The 6,911-nt window shown below is 40.8% G+C and overlaps 1 non-coding gene across 1 annotated transcript; it reads left to right on the forward strand.

Annotated features, from left to right (window-relative positions):
- The first annotated feature begins 1,505 nt into the window (after nucleotides 1-1,505).
- Nucleotides 1,506-1,578, forward strand: TRNAE-UUC. The gene has a single exon. It is a non-coding gene; the product is annotated as a tRNA-Glu (tRNA).
- Nucleotides 1,579-6,911: the final 5,333 nt, after the last annotated feature.

Below are 6,911 nucleotides of genomic sequence, written 5' to 3' on the forward strand. Positions count from 1 at the left end.
AACAGTTTTAAAACCAAAATTAAAAATTTTCTCTGTTCAACAGCATTGGGCCAGTTTAGTCTTGATCAAACAAACAGAAAATAAGACCATCCCTTTGGATCTTGGAAGATAAAGTGAATACATTTCCTTTTTACCTTAATTAATTCTTTTATCTTGTTAAAAATAGTCCTTGGTGACCTTTGGGAGCAACCTTGAAGGAGAAAAATTCACCAAAGGGCAACATACAGCCTGAACTGAAAGTGAGAAAGGTGGAGAGTAGGGAGCGAATTGTTTATTAAATTCCTCCATATGCCAGTCATCTTAAGTATGTTATTCAACTCATTTTGCTCTATAAGCCTGGGAAGTGTCAGTGTTAGCCTCTCAGTCATGTCTGACTCTTTGCGACCCCATGGACAGTAGCCCATCCAGGCTCCTTTGTCCATGGAATTTTGCAGGAAATGCTGGAGTGGGCTGCCATTCCCTTCTCCAGGGTATCTTCCTGACCCAAGGATCAAACCCATGTCTCTTGCTCCTCCTGCATTGCAAGAGGATTCTTTGCCATCTGTAACACCAGGGAAGCCCAATAAGACTCACTGAGCATTTAAACTACACCTGGAAGTGTGCTGCTGATGATTTATCAAATTCTTGCCACAGCATTGCAAAATGAGGACACAGAACCTCAAAGAACTTAAGCAATTTGCCCAGGGTCACATGTCTGGTTGTTGACAGAAACTAGTTTCAAACTCTGGTTTGCCTGCTCTCAGTCTGCTTTTTTAATACATTTCTGTTTTGCCCAGATGATGCTGGAAAAGGAATTCTGAGATTCTAAGTTGATAAGCCTAAGTTTTAAGTTCTAATTGATAAACCCAAACCACATCCCACCCCCTGACCCTTGTTCACCACTGGTTGACTCACACTTTCAGACAAGATGGGAAATTAGGAGAGACCAATAAAATTTTTCTATAAAATTTTTTTATAGATTTAATAAACTAAGCATTGCTTTAAGCACTATTTTGGAAAATGTCTAGTAACTTTCAGTTTGGCTTTAAACAAATGCCTTTTAGGAGTTGCTGATTGCTCTGGAAAGACTAAATATCAGTTTTCCAGAGTATGGGAGCTTTGCAGCGAGTATAGTGTTTGTACATCTGAGAGGCAGATCACTTGAGCTGTACGGTCAGAAATCCTCTGACATGGGGCAGAAATCTTTGGGCACAAATAGGCTTGGGGCCAACTACTTCTGCTCTGAGCAGCCCAAATGGAGCTAGGAGCAAGAGGCATCCAGTGAAATATTTCACAGGATAATCCAACAGGCTAGTCTCACACTGGCCTCCGTCAGCTATGTGGAGAGGCACGTGTTTTTAGAATGTTTTGAACTATTCTCGTATGCACTAGAAAACCAAACAGCAAAGAAAACAGCTTGCTGCTGAGTTACGTGGCTACAGTGTTTACCATCACAATTCCATTTTTTTTTTCTTTTTAAATTGCTTTGTACAATGAAGACAAATTAAAATAGATTACCTTGGGAGTTCTCTGGTGGTTCAGTGGTTAGAACTCGGCATTTTCATTGCCATGGCCCAGGTTCAATCCCTGGTCAGGAACCAAGATCCTGCAAACTACGTGGTGATCCCATAAGCTGTGTGGTGCAGCCTCAATAAATTAAAAAATAAAGATAAAATAGTCTACTTTTTAGAAAAGATGGCAGTTTCTAGCATTTACATCTCATAAACATCCAGTTGCTAAAAGAAAATCATCTAACTATTGATGTCACCAAATTTTATTGAGTACTTACCATGTATCGGCCATTGTGACAGAAGCCGATGATAAACTGATGAACGGCTCCTGCCTTTCAAGAAGCTTTCTATCTAGTGGAAAAACAGCACAGGCATGTGGAGTCACACTCAGAATAAAATGAGGTATTTTTCACAATTGAGTTACTTTCAAGGCAGGCTGCAGTGACCGTGCCAGGGAAGGCCAGGTTCATATCCCTTCTGCTTCTTAATGACACAGACACCTTGTCCAGACATTCCATCTCATTCATCACTAGTTTAACCCTCTGTTAGAGAACAAGAGTGCCATCTTGTAGGACTGTTTTGAAATGCAGCACAGTACTAGACTCGCATTTCATCAAGGAGATCTGCCAGATCTGCTGTTTTTTTTTTTTTTTTTCTTTAAAGATTTATTTATTTAGTGTTTTGACTGTGGTGGGTCTTTGTTGCTGCGTATGGGCTTTCTCTACTTGCAGTGAGCTGGAGTTACTCTTTGTTGTGGTGCGTGGACTTTTCTTTGTGGTGGCTTCTCTTGTTACAAAGCACAGGCCCTAGGAGAAGGGGCTTCAGTTGTTGAAGCACTTAGGCTCAGTAGTTGTGGCTCCTGAGGCTCTCGAGCCCTGGCTCAGTAGTTGTGGTGCTCTGGCTCAGTTGCTCCGCAGCCACGTGGGATCATCCTGAACCGGGGATCAAACTGTTGTCCCTTGCATTGCAAGGCGGTTCTTAACTACTGGACCACCAGAGAAGCCCTGTTTGTTTGTGTTTTGTTTTTGTTTTTGAAAGATAATATATGCGCCTGGTGAAAAAAAAAATCAAACAGTACTGAGGAGTATAAAGTGTAACTGTCTCCTAGTTCATTTCCTTGGAGGCTACTGCTCTTTTCAATCCTTTGTAATGTTACTCCAGAGATGTTTTAATACTTAACATACATGTATATACATATATATCTTTAAATTTTTATACAAATGATAGCATCCTATGTATACTACTCTGAATTTTGTTTTTTTTTAACTTATTTTAGGGATTTTAAAATATCATTGCACAGAGATTGCATCTTTTTGGCTCTAAAAAATTACATTTTCTGGATATGCTGCAATTTACATAATCATCACCCTGTTGATAGACATTTTGGTTATTCTCCATCTTTTGCTGTTCCAATGCTGCAATGAATATTCTTGATATATATCCTTGTATGTACATTTCTGTAGGGTAAATGGGATGCTAGGTCAAAATTATGGTCATTTTTGACAGACATTGTCAAATTATTCTCCAAAAAAACTGCACCAATTTATGCACTTATCAACAATGTATGAAAGGGACCTCCCTGGTCTAAGACTCCATGCTCCCAATGCAGGAGGCCAAGGTTCAATCCCTGTTCAGAGAACTAGATCACACATGCTGCGTCAATGATGAAAAGATATCACATGCCACAACTAAGACACGGTGCAGCCAAGTAAATAAATAAGCATTAAAAAAAAAAAAAGTTAAAAGGAGATGCCAGGTGGCATTAAAAAAAAATCTATGAGGACTTCCCTGGCGGTCCAGCGGTTAAGAACCCACCTGCCTATGCAGGGGACATGAGCTCGATCCTTGGTCTGAGAAGATCCCACATGTCGCAGGGCAACTAAGCCTGTGTGCCACAACTATTGAACCCGCACGCTCTAGAGCCCACACTCTGCAACAAGAGAAGCCATCACAGTGAAAAGCCCTAGAGAGTAGCCCCAACCTCTGCAGCTAGAGACAGGCCATGCACGGCTATGAAGAACCAGCTCAGTGAAAAATAAATAAATAAATAACAAAAATGTTTAATGTATGAGAATAGTTCTCCATACCCTAGCCAAAATCATGTATTATCAAGCTTTTAAATGTTTGCCAAGCTGATGAAAAAATCTTACTTAGTTTTAATTTTTCAATCTCTCATTTTAAGTGAAACTGAACATCTATATATATGTTCAAAAGCCACTTTTTGTTCAGAAAGTTTGCCATAACCTAATGCAATGGCAGCCCACTCCAGTACTCTTGCCTGGAAAATCCTATGGGCGGAGGAGCCTGGTAAGCTGCAGTCCATGGGGTTGCTAAGAGTTGGACACGACTGAGCGACTTCACTTTCACTTTTCACTTTCACACACTGGAGAAGGAAATGGCAACCCACTCCAGTGTTCTTGCCTGGAGAATCCCAGGGATGGGGAAGCCTGGTGGGCTGCCATCTATGGGGTCGCACAGAGTCGGACACAACTGAAGCGACTTAGCAGCAGTAGCAGCAATGCAAAAACAGGAAGTTAAAGAAACTAATGGAAGCTAGTGGATAACATAGAACACCCTGTTTGGTTATCGAAGATGAAAGATCTTGCACAGACAAGATCTGTGCAAGAAGCAGAAGCAGAATTTAAAAAAAAAACCTAGGTGACCCAGTAAGTGTCAGATATGAAAGAAGAGAGAAGTAATTTAGGCAGATGAATGGATTGCAGAGAAAGGGAACACATGGTGGGAAATTTGGCCTCTAACATTACTAAATAGCTACCAAATTAGGGTTTTTGTTAGTTGGTTTTATATATATATATATATACACACATATATGAACATCGAACAATGACAGTAATACACACACATTGCATTGATTTAATTTTATAATAATCTTATTAGGGAAATACTATAATCCATCTAAATATTTAAAAAGCAAATTAGAAAAGTAATGTGCAAAATAAAAAATTATTGAATTGTCCTGATTCATATCAGAATTCAAAGTCTGACATATCTGACTGCAAAACTGATGCTCTTTACACCATTCCAAGTTACATGGGCTTAAAGAAAAGATTTATGAAGAAAAAAATTATCTTATGTCATTCAGGGAAGGAACTGCCCACAATATTTGCAAAGCACCAGGAATTATTCCCTGAGCTGCCATATTATCAGTTTAGTTTAAACATGACAATTCTCTGAGGAACCTATTATAATTCACAGCTGTTTCCATTCTGAACTGAGCAAGGTCATTCTCTTTATAGGAAAAAACCCTCTTCCCTTCCTTCTCGTCACTTCTCTGCAACTCATTTGGGAAAACATGTTGAATTGCATTAAGACTTTAGATACTGTATGCTGCTGCTGCTGCTGCTGCTGCTGCTGCTAAGTCACTTTAGTCGTGTCCGACTCTGTGCTCCCATGGACAGCAGCCCACCAGGCTCCTCTGTCCAGGGGGTTCTCCAGGGAAGAACACTGGAGTGGGTTGCCATTTCCTTGTCCAAAGATACTGTATCAGTTCAGTTCAGTTCAGTTGCTCAGTAATGTCCAACTCTTTGTGACCCCATGAATCACAGCATGCCAGGCCTCCCTGTCCATCACTAACTCCCGGAGTTCACTCAGACTCACGTCCATTGAGTCAGTGATGCCATCCAGCCATCTCATCCTCTGTTGTCCCCTTCTCCTCCTGCCTCCAATCCCTCCCACCATCAGAGTCTTTTCCAATGAGTCAACTCTTCGCATGAGGTGTCCAAAGTACTGGAGTTTCAGCTTTAGCATCATTCCTTCCAAAGAAATCCCAGGGTTGATCTCCTTCAGAATGGACTGGTTGGATCTCCTTGCAGTCCAAGGGACTCTCAAGAGTCTTCTCCAACACCACAGTTCAAACGCATCAATTCTTCAGCGCTCAGCCTTCTTCACAGTCCAACTCTCATATCCATACATGACTACTGGAAAAACCATAGCCTTGACTAGATGGACCTTTCATTCCAATCCCAAAGAAAGGCAATACCAAAGAATGCTCAAACTACTACACAATTGCACTCATCTCACACGCTAGTAAAGTAATGCTCAAAATTCTCCAAGCCAGGCTTCAGCAATACGTAAACTGTGAACTTCCTGATGTTCAGGCTGGTTTTAGAAAAGGCAGAGGAACCAGAGATCAAATTGCCAACATCCACTGGATCATGGAAAAAGCAAAAGAGTGGCAGAAAAACATATATTTCTGCTTATTGACTATGTCAAAGCCTTTGACTGGTGGATCCCAATAAACTGTGGAAAATTCTTCAAGAGATGGGAATACCAGACCGCCTAACCTGCCTCTTGAGAAATCTGTATGCAGGTCAGGAAGCAACAGTTAGAACTGGACATGGAAGAACAGACTGGTTCCAAATAGGAAAAGGTGTACGTCAAGGCTGTATATTGTCACCCTGCTTGTTTAACTAATATGCAGAGTACATCATGAGAAATGCTAGACTGGAAGAAACACAAGCTGGAATCAAGATTGCCGGGAGAAATATCAATAACCTCAAATATGCAGATGACACCACCCTTATGGCAGAAAGTGAAGAGGAACTCAAAAGGCTCTTGATGAAAGTGAAAGAGGAGAGTGAAAAAGTTGGCTTAAAGCTCAACATTCAGAAAAGTAAGATCATGGCATCTGGTCCCATCACTTCATGGGAAATAGATGGGCAAACAGTGGAAACAGTGTCAAACTTTATTTTGGGGGGCTCCAAAATCACTGCAGATGGTGACTGCAGCCATGAAATTAAAAGACGCTTACTCCTTGGAAGAAAAGTTATGACCAACCTAAATAGCATATTCAAAAGCAGAGATATTACTTTGCTGACTAAGGTCTGTCTAGTCAAGATACTGTATAGTCATATTCAAATGTTACATGAAAATGCCTGGCCAAGAAGATAACATCTTCATTAAATATATTGAACAAATTGGATGGGGATTGTGAACACATAATTAACATAACTGCTGCTACTGCTAAGTCACTTCAGTCGTGTCCAACTCTGTGCGACCCCATAGATGGCAGCCCACCAGGCTTCCCTGTCCCTGGGATTCTCCAAGCAAGAACACTGGAGTGGGTTGCCATTTCCTTCTCCAATGTATGAAAGTGAAAAGTGAAAATGAAGTCGCTCAGTCGTGTCAGACTCTTGGCGACCCCATGGACTGCAGCCTACCAGGCTCCTCTGTCCATGGGATTTTCCAAGCAAGAGTACTGGAGTGGGGTGCCATTGCCTTCTCCTAACATAACTACTTTGGAATAGTAATGGGCTATCGGAGAAAGAAATTCTTATTATTTTGGACTGGATGGTATATATAGTATCCATAAAAGTAGATTCTATATCATTGCTTATCTTGGAGAAATCATATATTTATATTTCACTTAACACTAATCAACTTGCTAGCTTCCTTACATAT

Source organism: Oryx dammah, unplaced genomic scaffold (genome assembly GCF_014754425.2).
Source record: "Oryx dammah isolate SB20612 unplaced genomic scaffold, SCBI_Odam_1.1 HiC_scaffold_15, whole genome shotgun sequence".
NCBI classification, from domain to species: domain Eukaryota; kingdom Metazoa; phylum Chordata; class Mammalia; order Artiodactyla; family Bovidae; genus Oryx; species Oryx dammah.